A 14,480-nucleotide genomic window follows, 5' to 3' on the forward strand; every position below is an offset into this window, starting at 1 on the left:
ATATTCACAAAGGCACTACCAAAAGGCAAGTTCGAATTGTTACGAGACATGATTGGAGTTGCTGAAATGTGCACCAAGGAGGAGTATTAAATGTTGCTACACATTTTCAGAAGTCATTGAATCAGTTCTCTCGAAGAACAGTAAAGTTAAGCTCTCTTCCAATGTTTGTTTCATTCCAATGTGAGTCGTTGCATCTTCCAAAGTTAGTTAGTTCCAAAGTTAGTCGATTCTTCTCCCAAGATAAGTTAATGTCAGTCTAAGTCCAATTAAATCGGTTTACCTTCAACCGACTCCATCTACTATAAATATTTTCCTTCTCTACTGCTTCGATACATCTGAGAGAAACGACAGAATACATCTACTAATTTTTTTTCTGAAACTACTAAATTTCTTTCTCTCACTTCTATCATATATTTTTACTATTTTCTGTTACAGTCATCTTCAAACCATCAAAACCCTACAACTAGCAACTAGCTGACGAGTCCGGGAGAAGAAGAAAGAATGTGATTCTTTCGGGAGAAACCCGTAACACTGGACACCGGCGATTCGATCTCGGATCTGGCGTTGCTTATTAGTTTCACCGTCCTTTCGGGTTACCGATTTCGGAGAAGACGGTCCCCGAAACCAACCCAAAGGATTCACTTGGTAGTACGAAGCTCCTTCCTTCGCTTGTGCTTGTGCTTATTTCACTAATCTTCGCATCCGATGCATAGTGATGAAAGCCAGATGTCCATGTGAATTTTCTACTGATTGTTGAAGAGCTTAACGGGGTTACGTCAGAGTCTGTTTGGTCGATTAACTCGTCCCTGCCTTTTCTCATCTCTTCAGCACTCTCCTGCAGCTGCAATGCAAATTCAAGGTTCCATAGGCCATCGTTGGCCGTTCGACTCCCTGGTCAGCTACGCAATGCTCAGCGATCTCTGCGAATTTCCTTAAACATTCGGGCGCAATATGGCCCCTTAGATACGGATCTATGATCTGATCAAGCGTTCCATTACGACGACAGTATGGACCCCACTCAGCCAAGCTCACTTGTCTGGGGTCAAGATTTTGATCTAAAGCAGATCTAGCACAGAGAACTTCGAATAATACTACTCCGAACGAGTAGACATCCGATTTCTCCGTTAGTTGCTGACGTCGGTAGTACTCAGGGTCTAAATATCCGAAGCTACCTTTGACTACCGTGCTAACGTGGGTGTGAGACATGCTGGTAGGACCCATCTTAGACAGTCCGAAATCCGAAACCTTAGCCACCCATTTCTCATCTAACAAGATGTTGGTTGTCTTTACATCACGGTGAATGATCGTGAACTTCCCACCGCTGTGAAGGTAGTGTAAACCACTTGCGGCCCCAATGCAGATCTCTAGTCTTTTCTTCCACGGGAGAGGAGGGTTCTTAGTCCTGTACAGGTGATCTCTAAGCGTACCATACGCCATATAATCATAGACCAGGATCAATTCTCTGTGGTCCTCACAGTAGCCAATCAAGGAGACGATATGGCGGTGGCGTAGCTTTGCCAACATTTCGATCTCGGTTTGGAACTCGCGGGCCCCCTGTTGAGATGTTGGATTCAAGCGCTTAATTGCCACAGGAGTTGCCGCACCATCAATGTAGCCTTTGTACACGTTTCCGAAGCCGCCGCGGCCGATCAACCGTGTTTCATTGAAATTGTTGGTGGCCGCCTGGATCTCGGCCAAGGAGAAGTGACGACAGAGGTCGGATGGCAGTGATGAAGCGTTAGCCTTTAAAGAAAATACAGACGGCGATACTGGGACCCACCCTGATGTCCCGAAACTTGTGGCCGAGTGCTGCACCTTTCGTCGCCGGGAAACAAACAAAACTATAAAAGAGATAGTAACTGTGGCACCCAATACGCCTCCGGCGATAACAAGCCAAATATGTTTAGTTGACTTACCAGATTGCCCAGAAGGTAACCCAGTTGGAGACAAAAATTTGCTCCGGCGAGATTATTGTCGCCTGTGCTCAACTTGAATACCTCTAAACCGTTCAGGATTGTATCGTAGTAAAATGAGTCCTGCCCTGGGTGTAGTGCAAGCCACAGAAACTGCTTCTCCTCACTTCTTCCTGCAGTCAACGCAACATAATCTTTAATCACCGGAATCCCCTTACCGCCACTCCAAAGCATGACATCCGCAAAATCCTCCACTGTCTGGTTAGCGATATATATGTGGAATCGCCTCTGAGTATTTCCTGTAATATCTGGCTGAAATTCGCAGAAATGGAGCCTAAAAAGGTAAAAGAACCCAGAATCAACAAGGAAAGCCCAAGTTAAATTGCGGTTAATGTTGTTGGTCCTATTACCCATGGTCCTTGCAGTACGGTAGACCGTTTGTGGTGCTGTGTAAGGAGGTACCGATGGTGTATAGTTTATATTGATGGTCATATTAGAGGGAACTGCAGAATACTGGCAACAAGGAAAGTTCATCGTGTCGTCAGACCAGGTACGGAACATGCCACTATCATTTTGAGGTGAAATAGCATTTCCACCGACGTTTAATCGGTAAACCAACTCAAGGGCCGTCTGGTTAAGAAAAAAATTGCCGCTCTTCAGACCCGCAAGAACCAAGGAGTTCCTTTCACCTTGATAGTAGAGATCACTGGGGATCGAAAGGATCTCAATTCCATTCACAAAACCGTACGTGTTTGAACTATTCGGAGTTGGGGCGAAGGTGATGTTTAATTCTCCTCGTTCCTCTAAGTTGACAACGAATTCTCTGAAGAAGTGATCCTCCTCGATAAACGATGCAGTAAAAGAGGCACTAAAGTTACGGAGGAGAGTGTAAGGACCGGCGGTGACGTCAAGGAAAGCTTTGGTTGGGTCGAGACTGGAATATGACGTTGGGTAGAAGTAGAGGCGAATAAATTTTAGACCGGCGGGGACATCCGGGAATGTGTAGGTGAAAGGTGAATAAAAGATACGAGCTGTCAGGTATGGTATTTGGGGCACGGAAGAACCTTGATTTATAGCGTTGGAGGCTACTGATGTGTTGAGGTGCGAGGACGAGAACGGCACAAACTTAGACCCTTTGTCCCCGGTCCAGCTCCGGCCATCCCATTCTCTCGCCTCTGGTGGGGAACCGCAGTTAAGCAAGACTTCATAGGTGGGATCATAAGAAGACTCACCGCTGACTGGGAATATTAGAATGATTAAAAGGCAGTGACAAGTGATCAGAGAGAGAAGACTCTCTTTCTTGGTGTTCTTCATGTATGAAGAAAGAGTGGAGAAACCCAAAAGCATACAGGAATTATAGTAAGACTGTTGTCGCCGTTCAGTTTCTGTGCGGAACTCTTCTTATCGATAATCGCTTTGTTATCTCACCCTCAAGCTCGGAATCTGTGAAGATTAATGTGGGTTCTGATTTCTGAAGTCTCAAGTTGCCAGAGAAAAGTCTTAGTCAACTGCAGTGTGGCTAGTTTTCTTCCAATCTTGTGAGTGACGACAAAAGGTGGATTGGATGACCGTGTAGACCCTGCGAAAGCCACCATCAAGAGTCTTTTTACTGCGATAAGTTTTTTTCGGTTAATCAGCAATATTTTTCCCCATTTCCCCTTTACCATTTTTTTTTCCAAAGTGCTGGTTAGGGGATTTGATTCCACGTCAATGCCGACACAGCCCAGCTAACACTAACGAGCCAGCCCTCCATTGACTGCGATAAGTTTGTTACTCTGCAACCAAATCTGCAGAAAAGTTAAAAAATTTGTTGGATTTGAATTTTTTTACCTTCATAGGTCAACCGAGTTGAAGAGCTACATTTCACTCTATTCTACGAGAAAAAATACAACATGCATCTCTATTATATTATACTATAAATTGAGAGATGTGTGACTTCAATTCACTTCACTGCGGTAAAGAGTGCTTACAAAATAAAATTAAAATTAAAATACCATTTTTCCCTTAATATGGCAGGACAATCAGCTATATTTAACCAAATTTGTTTTATGTACAAAAAAAGTGTTAAAGGTATTTTTGGAATAAAAAATCATGGGCCCAATGGAAAAACAAACACTCCTCAAAGGAATGTTGATTAAGTGAATAAGTTGTAAAATATATATGATGTTTTAGTAAAATGAAAACTATAAGGTAGGTTTAAGTAAATATACAAAACTATAAGGTGTGTTCTAGTAAATGACCCTAATAGAAACACATAAGATTAGAATTCACATCTATGCCCCACAACGTCCCACATTACATCTCCACCGTGTATTGGGAACATATCCTAATGATAGTACTAGAACCGATGATATCATCATCAGGAGATGTTCTCAATAAACGACAGGGATATGCTGTGGGACGTTGTGGGGCACAGATGTGAACTCATAAGAGTATACAATTGTTTTATATTTTTAACTTTTTAAATAATTAATAATTATTCATATTTTATACACTACTTTTAATAAATTTTTTATAATACAAAAATAATAATAATTAATTTTACTTAGGTTTATTCGTCAAACTAATGAAATCGACCAACCCGATTAACTCGACCCGAGTTGGTCGGTTTTCTAGTATTTTAGGTCGACTTTGGTTAAAAAAATTCTCAATTCGACCAAGTTAGATCGGTTTCACTTTGGCCATTTGTAAACTAACCAAAATCGAACGACCTAACCATAGATGTATATTAATATTTTATATTTTAAATATAATTTTTAGTATGAAAAAGTGGAAAATTTCCCATATTTCTTACTCTAAAATGTTTTATATTGTAAATTTAGTTAAATTTATTTTTTAATAATAACACTATAATTTTTAAAATTAAATTAAATTTTTAAGTTTAAGCAACCACTCTATTGGCTATATTTGGTTAATTTTGCTTTCTATACAAAAAAAGTATTAAGGGTATTTTTGGAATAAAAAATCATGAGTCTAATGGCATAACAAACACTCCTTAATGAAAGTTTGATAAGTAAATAAGTTGTAAAATATATGGGATGTTTTAGTAAAATGAAAACTGTAAGGTAGGTTTAAGTAAATATGTAAAACTATAATGTGTGTAGGAATGGCAATGGGGTAGGGATCATATTCCCCGTCCCTGATCCCGATTCTAAAATTAACCTCCATCCCCTATCCCCGACGGGGATGGGTTCCCCGTGGGGACCTAAATCCCCAAATTGTTTTCAAATAATAGTATTTCTTAAATAAATTTATTTAAAATAAATAAAAAATTTAAATTATAAATAATGTTTTAAATATGTTTTGATATATATATATATATCGGGGTCGAGGTGGGGCGGGGAGCTCAATCCCCATTCCCGACCTTGACTGGGGATTCCTATTATCCCTCGTCCCTACCCCTACCCCCGCCCTACCAAAGCAATCCACATCCTTGCCTCAGCCCCATCAGGTTGGGGAAGTTGGGTCCCCATCGGGGATGGGGAAAATTGCCATCCCTAAATGTGTGTTCTAGTAAATGACCCTAATAGAAACACATAAGAGTATGCAATTGTTTTATATTTTCAACTTTTTAAATAATTAATAATTATTCATATTTTATATACTACTTTTAATAAATATTTTATAATACAAAAATAACTAATTAATTTTAGTTATGTTTATTCATCAAACTGATGAAATCGACAAACCCGATCAACTTGACTTGAGTTGCTCGTTTTACTAGTATTTTAGGTCGGCTTTGGTTAAAAAATTTCCCAATTTGACCAAGTTGGATTGGTTTCACTTTAGCCATTTGTAAACCAATCAAAATCGAGCAACCTAACCATGGATATACATTAATATTTTATATTTTAAATATAATTGTTAATATGGAAAAGTGGAAAATTTCTCATATTTCTTCGTCTAAAATGTTTTATATCATAAATCTAATTTTTAAATTTATTTTTAAATAATTGCATTGTAATTTCTAAAATTAAATTTAATTTTTAAGTTTAAATCTTTTGAACCAACTGAACAAACAAAAAAATCAACCCAAACTTATACAATTTAAGTGGGTTAGATTTCACAAAAGGTCAATCAGTTTTAGCTGCCAACTCCCCAACTTAACCAAGTCAATTTGATTAGCCAAATAGCCTACGATCAAATCAAACCAACTCACGAACACTCATAATTTCAGTTAAATTAATAGTCTCATATCTGATAAATAAGTATAGTTTAATCTCCAATAATTATTGAAAATATATAGATAATAAAAAAATACATTAATTACAAAAATACAATAAGTACCAAAAATATATTAACTTAGTCAATAAATAGTATAATCTCAAATAATAATTTAATCTCTAATAAAAATTAATCAATAAGTTATAACAAAAACATAATAAATACAATAAGTACAATAAATTAAATTTAAAATTCTCAAAAACTAATTACTAAAATACAATAAATATTAATTTTAATGTATAATTATATAATAAATACAGATTAAGATTTTAAAATTATTATAAATAAATATTATTTTTTGAAATTTATTTTATCTAATTATTACTTGATATAATTGAAATTATTTATTTATAATATTATGTAAAAATATTAAATTATTATTAATTTCAATATATTATAATTATTTTTCTGATTTTCAGTATTTGTTTTAAATTTATTACATAATTTCTTTATTTTATGTATTTAAAATCTAGTTATGTTAAACATTTTGTTATTGAGAATATTTATTTATTTATTTATTTAAATTCTTAAATAATATGTAAAATCTTTAACATTTAAAGTATTAATTACTTATTGAATTTAATTATCCATAAAATCATAATTTATGCTATTATTATATAATTTCATTTTTTATTTTGTAATATATTAAATTATTATGAATTTCAATATTATGTTATAATTATTTTTCTACTTTGAAGATTTTTTTTTTAATTTATTATAAAATTTCATTATTTTAACTATTTAAAAATCTAGTTATGTTAAATATTTAAATAATATTTATAATATTTAATCTTTTTTTGCTATTTGAATTTTATTTATTTAAAGCTATTACATATTATTAAATATTTGAAAAATATTTAAATTGATAATCCGAAAAAATATAATTTAAATTGTTAGTACATAATTTTGTGATATATTTTGTAAAAATATAAAATTATTTTTATGTTTTTAACAAATATTTTAAAGTTATAATATAATTTTGTTAGAATATTTAAATAATTCTTAATTTTTTTAATCCAAAGTTTTCTTTAGATAGATATAGATAAAGAGTAGGGAAGAGGATAAATAAGAATTAGAGATAATTTAGGAGAGAAACTCTCTAATAAATTAGAGGTGATTTTAGAGGTAAATAGGAATTAGAGATAATTTAGAAGATAAATAGGAATTAAATATAATTTTGGAAAAAGTGGGGGATGGTGGGAGAGGTAGTTTAGGAGAAATTTTAGGAGAATGGAGTATTTAGGTTATTGGGAAAGTGCATCTTATTGGGCAGTTTAAAAAATGACATGTAATAAAAAAAAAATTTCAAAAAAAGGAGAAAACTTCTTGACCGCTTCGTTTATATATATAAGCGGGGTCTTGTGCGATGCACGAGATTTATTAAGCAAAAGCTAAATAATAGAAAAGGGTTATTTACTAAAACACCCCTTATATAGTTAGCATTTTAGTAAAACACCACTTATAATTTGCAATGGATTTAACCAATATTCCATTAGATGACAGTGGAAAATGACAATGTTGATCCTAATGTTCATTTAAATACATTTAATCAAAAGAAAATAAAAATAAAAGTACATTTTTTCCCTTAATAAGACGCGAACAACAACTCTATTGGCTATATTTGGTCAATTTTGTTTTCTATACAAGAAAAAAAGTGTTAAGGGTATTTTTGAAATATAAAATCATGGGCCTAATGGCAAAACAAACACTCCTTAATGAAAGGTTGATTAAGTAAATGAGTTGTAAAATATATGGGTTGTTTTATTAAAATGAAAGCTATAAGGTTGGTTTAAGTAAATATGTAAAACTATAAGGTGTGTACAAATGGCAACAGGTAGGGGATCATATTCCCCATCCCTGACCCCAATTCTGAAATTAACCCCTATCCCTGATCCCCGATGGAGATGGATTCCCCATGGGGACATGAATCCCCAAAATGTTTTCAGATAATAGTTTTTTAAACAAATTTATTTAAAATAAATAAAAATTTTAAATTATAAATAATGTTTTGAGTATGTTTTGAATATATATATATATATATATATATATATATATATATATAATTAGGGTTAAGGCAGGGCAGGGATCTCAATCCCTACCCCCAACCTCGACCAGGGATTCCTATTAATTATTTTATTTGTAAAATATTTTATTTTTAATTATTAATTATTTATTAAATTTAATTATACATAAAATCATAATTTATACTATTATTACACAATTTCATTATTAAAATTTTAATATATTAAATTATCATTAATTTTAATATTATGTTATAATTATTTTTCTACTTTGAAGAAATTTTTAAAATTTATTACATAATTTCGTTATTTTAACAATTTAAAATCTAGTTATGATAAATATTTAGTTATTTAAATATTTAAATAATTTCTAAAATAATTTAAATTTTTTGTTATTTGAATTTTATATTTTAAAGCTATTACATATTATTAAATATTTGAAAAACATTTAGGCTGCGTTTGAATGGAGTGAAACCCGGTTCGGTGTATTTTTACACTCCGATCCAGTTTTGTGGCCGTTTGGATGGGGTGTAAAAATACACCGAAGATCGGTGTAAAAACCAATTTCAAGATTTATTTACATCGAAGTATTTTATGCATCGATTTTTTCGATGTAAAATTCGATCGAAGCAATGATGGTGTAAAAACACAATGGCCCTTCGTCTCTTCTGACCCTCTCTCTCTCTCTCACAGTCAAGCACCGCCCGCTAGCACCCTCCTCCATCGTTTGATCTTCTCTCTCTCAGTCGAGCACTGCCGACTAGCACCTCCACCACCGTCTGGTCACCCCTTTCGCTTCCAATCCCCCCTCTCTCTTGCTCTTTCTCTTCTTTTCTCTCTGTGTATTCTCCTTCTCTCACAGGTTCGAATTCATCTCAGAACAGAGGACACATTCAGTTATTCTCTTTCTCTTTCTCTTCCAGTTTTACGTTTTTGTAAGATAACCTTTTCAATCGAAAGATTGAAAACTCCGGGCCAATGATGTTCTACCACATGTTAACAGTCTCATTTCCTGCAATGCATTTTAGGACCATTTTTTGAGATCTCTCTCTGGTCTCCCCAACTTATGGGTATCATAGCTCCTTCCCGTTTTTAATTTTTTTATTTAACCTTTCTAGACGATATTACTCTGCTATTATTGTTTTGAAACCTATACTCTACAATTGTTACTTATTCAGTGGTTTGGAATACTTTTGGGATAACACAGTTGTATGATTAATGCTAAGTTTTAGACCGATGTCACATGAATTTCTTTCATGTAGCAGTAAATGTTCAGTTTATGTTATAACCCCAGCCGAAGAATATGCCAAATTCAAGGATATTAGTAGATGCATCCTTTACCTGTATGCTTTGGGCTCTTGGTTGGATGTTTGAGAAAGAGTTCCTTGTTTGGGTGAATGTGTTTATCCAATTGCTTTTATTTCTCGGCTGCAGTCAATTTAAAATCAGAATATTGAGATCGCCATTTGAGTCCTGATCTTCTATTTCATGATAGAACTTTATCTTCCTTTATCCATCTACTTTATTGTTGATGTTGCAGTTGTTTTCCTCCTCCTTGTTATTTCTGTTAAGTAATGAGCATATATCAAAGATGAGAATGATGAGGAGAAAATCTTCCGAAAAATACAAGACATGTAGTCAATGTAGAAAATATTGAAGCAAAAAGAAATAACTCCACATCCAAAACAATGCTAAAGGTCGACACGGAATTATAAACTATACCCTGAATTTGCCAACTCCAAATTAGACAGGGAGCTTTTATCACACAATTCCTGAGTTCCTTGCAATAGGATATTCAGAAAGATGGTTATGCTTTATCTTGATTAGGTTTCTACAGTTGCATAGACCTGTTATATAAAATTGGGCTGTTACTTTTCTTCCACATCTAAAGAAAAATAAAAAAATAAAAAATAATAGCAATCTCCAAATGATCATTTTGATCTTTGTTTTTATACTTTCTGAAATTTATGACCTCTGTTGATCATCAGTCTTTAATTGAAATTGCAGGCATAGGAAACAGAAAACAAAAGGAAAGTTCTTTTAACAACTTTCACAAAACCCCTTGAGAACTTCATCCCAACTTCCTGTTTCTCTTCTGTTTTCTGTCAAACTAAACATAGCCTTAGTGTGTATGCATGTGTCATTTGAATCCACCTCACACTAAATTCTGGGTTCAAGAGGTTATATAGCAAACTTGGTTTAAGAATTGTGTTTTCATTAAAGGGTTGTAGGTTCAACTTTTATTGAAAATTATTTTTGATTTAATTTATCAGTTAATAATCTAAGTCCCTTTTAGTTCTTTTTATTGATAAAATATAATGTATGCTTTGATGATTAAATTAAAGTTTTATTTGTTAATGATATATAAAGATCTGAGCCTGATTTGACTCCAATTAGTCTATATGAACTTCATAGAGATTTCCCTGTCTAACAGTTAGTCTAGTAGGAAATGGAGTTATAGTTGTTTCTTGTCAAGAAGAGGCCAGCACATTGGTCCCACAAACATGGCAAGCATAAGCTGCAAAGGCAAGTAAGGAGCATATCAAAACTCATTAGAATTGGCAAGATTATAGTTGTTTCTTGTCATTTCAAGTAGGAAATAGGGTATTAAGGTAAGCAGTAATTAGGGTTTAGGTATGGGCATTTGAAGTTTTTATGATTGAATTCATGATCCAATGCTTCCATCATGTGACTAGCAGTTTGGGTTTACGATTTAGGGTGTTGTAGTACTTGCATTTGTTTATACTAAAAAATAAGTTCACATATTTCCTGTAGTACTTCCATCATGATCCAATGTTTTACCTAATGAAAATTCCAATGAAACATTTTGCTTTTCCTTGCCATGAAAGTGAATCGGGTACCGCCCCATATTTCCTGGAGTACTGGGGGGTTCAGCAATGCATAAGCTTCACAAATCATTATTTGCAGTACCATCTCTTTGAATACATATGTTTGCTGGGAACAAATAACTTTTTTATGAGCTTTTGGATAAAGTTTATAAAATTCAAAGAAAACAAGTAACAACAGCTTTCTAAAAAATAATTAATAACAGAAATTAACAGCAAAGAAATAACTATCTTTCTGTGGTTAAACCAAAACAGAAATGTCAGCACAAATAATTAGGATTCAGCACAGATAAGGAAAAACATGATGGCATTTAAGACCTGCGCCACAACCTGTGCACAATAGCCCACAATGACTGGCACAGGCAGGCTTTCTCTTAAGGAGATTGGTGGCAGAACCAAACCTACAAAAATGTTTCTCCAACTAGAGTTTGGAGCATCAGGGGAGATTCATTCAAACCAGACTATGCTGCAAAAAAGGCTAAAAACAGAAACGGGAAAATGTGGTTGAATGGAGAGAGGAATTTGGGGAAAGAATATAAATGGAACCTTCTCACCTTCAAAAAGTAAGGAGGTTCAAAAGCAGGATCATCTTACAAACAGGATAGAGCCAGTGGAGCATGCTCAAATTGAGTTGGAGAAATGCCTTAAGTCTAAAGATTTAATCCCTAGATTGAGAGAAAAAGCAGTAAAGCAACTGGTTGTAAGATGATCCCTAGATATGAGTCAGCTTTTACTGCTTTACTGCTTTTTCAATTACTGGATATGAGTCAGCTTTTAGGTATATCAGTTTGTAATTTCAATTGCAGGGGGATCTGCAAAGGATGCAGATCTTAAATCACAGCTCAGGAGGCTGTTTAATAGGGTGTAGCTAAATAATAAATGTTAACGGCTGCATTTCCAAACTAATTCCAAGTGTAGAAAACACACTCACATTTACACTGTTTTTCCAAACGTACATGAGTGTAAAAACAACACAGAACTGGTTCAACTTTTGCATTTATCCATCTGACCATTTTTCATTTACAGTGGTGTATTTTTGTATTTACACCTCAAACAAACGAAGCCTTAAATTGATAATCCAGAAAAACAAAATTTCAATTGCTAGTACATAATTTCGTGATATATTTTGTAAAAATATAAATTTATATTTTGTGTTTTTAATAAATATTTTAAAGTTATTATATAATTTTGTTAGAATATTTAAATAATTCTTAACTTTTTTAATCCAAACTTTCTTTAGATAGATATAGATAAAAAGTATGGGAGAGGATAAATAGGAATTAGAGATAATTTTGGAGATAAACTCTCTACTAAATTAGAGATAATTTTGGAGATAAATAGGAATTAGAGATAATTTTGGAGAAAGATGGGGGGCAGTTTAGGAGAAAGTTGGGGAGAAGAGATTATTTAGGTTTTTAGAAAGTGCATCTCATTGGTTGTTTCAAAAATGACATGGAATAAAAACTAAAAAAAATAATAAGAAAATAGGAAAAATGCAAAAAATGCAAAAACTGGAGAAAATAGATAAATAGCTTCTCTCAAAGGAGAGTATGCTGACATGGACAGCATCTCCTAAAATTTCTCTTAAACCACCTCCCCCATTATCCTTTACTTTCTCTTAAATTATCTCCAATTTAATAGATATTTCTCTCCTAAATTATTTCTAATCCTATTTAGCATCTCCCTCACTTTTTATCTATATCTATCTAAGGAAAGTTTGACTTAAAAATTTTTTTAATTATTTAATATTCTTACAAAATTATATAATAACTTAAAAATATTTATCAAAAACACAAAAAATAGTTATAATAGATTTAATATTATTCATATTATTAATAATTTTATAATTTTACAAAAATATTTTTTCCGGTTGATTCAATTTAAATGTTATTCAAATAAACAAATATTTAAATTAGAAAAAAAAATATTGTTTATAACTAAATATTTAAAATAACAAAATATTAAAATAGCTAAATAATTATATAACAAAATATTTAATATAATGTAATAACTTTAAAATAAATAAAAGTCAAATAATGAAAATTTTTAAATATTTTATATATAATTTCAATATTTAAATAATTAGATATTTTAACTAATGAAATATTTAACATATCTAGATTTTAAATATTTAAAATAATGAATTTATGTAATAAATTTAAAAAATTTCTTAAAACTAGAAAAATAAATATAACATAATATTCAAATTAATAATAATTTAATATTTGACAAAATTAATAACAAAATTATGTAATAATGTATAAATTATAATTTTGTTGATTATTAAATTCAATAAATAGTTAATATTTTAAAATTTAAATAATGATATTATTTAAATAACTAATTTGACTTATATAAATTAATAATTCTAGAAAATAAATTCAAAAAATTAAAGTTTATTAATAATAATTATAAAATCTTAATCTATATTTATTATATATTTATATATACTAAAATCAATATTTTTTATTTCAAGTGATTATTTATTGTTTGTTTGTGAGAAATATATTTTTAATACTTATGTATAAATCTATTTTTGTTTTGTTATTTGACAAAAATTTTTCAATAATTATTTGAGATTAAACTACTACTATTTAACTTTTAAATTTTAATTTATTGTACTTTCTATATTTATTATATTTTTGTTATAATTTATTGATTAATATTTATTGGAGATTAACCTATTATTTAAGATTGCACTATTTATTAAATAATTTAATATATTTTTAGTATTTATTGTATTTTTGTAATTGTTTTATTTTTATTGTAATTTTATTACCAATATATTTTCAATAATTGTGTAGTTTTGCTATAAATTTTCAATAATTATGGGAGATAAACTCTTTTTATTTATTAGAGATTATACTATGAATTTAGCTAAAATTAAGAGTGTTCACAGGTTGACTCGATTTGGTTGTAGGCTGTTTGGCCAACCAAATCGACCTAGTTAGGTTGGGGAGTTTGTCACTCGAAACTAGGGATGCAAATAGATCGGATCATATTCGAATCAAGGTATATCCAAATTCGGTCCGATACTATTAATTGCAAATCTTGGATATTATACACATGAATCCTAATTTTGAATCCGATGAGGAAGTCTGATTTTTGGATCTGATATGATCTGATTTTATGTAAAAAAAAGTAAATTATTAAAATGAAAATAAAATATAACAATTAAATAAAGAGAAACAAAATTACAAGTATCTTTTCAACTATTCTCATCATATGTATATATATGTGTGTGTGTGTGTGTGTGTGTTTTATAAAAAAATAAATAATATGTCTGATGATGCGTGACCTAGAAGCCCCTAGCTAGAAGGTTCCCTGGACTTTGTTCACATGGAAAAATGGATCAAACTACAAAAACAAGAATTAGAGAGACCGGGGTGGGTGACCGGTGAGGCCGCTCTGATGCTTAAGTCAGTATTTTGCTGTGGTTGCAAGCTTAAGTTTGAATGCTAGAGGGCTTGAATGCA

The 14,480-nt window shown here is 31.9% G+C and overlaps 1 pseudogene; it reads right to left on the minus strand.

Moving 5' to 3' along the window:
* Positions 1–438: 438 nt before the first annotated feature.
* Positions 439–3,396, minus strand: LOC148874575 (receptor-like protein kinase FERONIA pseudogene; annotated as a pseudogene).
* Positions 3,397–14,480: the final 11,084 nt, after the last annotated feature.

Source organism: Nelumbo lutea, chromosome 1 (genome assembly GCF_056320005.1).
Source record: "Nelumbo lutea isolate HS-2025 chromosome 1, American lotus-T2T, whole genome shotgun sequence".
Taxonomy (NCBI): domain Eukaryota; kingdom Viridiplantae; phylum Streptophyta; class Magnoliopsida; order Proteales; family Nelumbonaceae; genus Nelumbo; species Nelumbo lutea.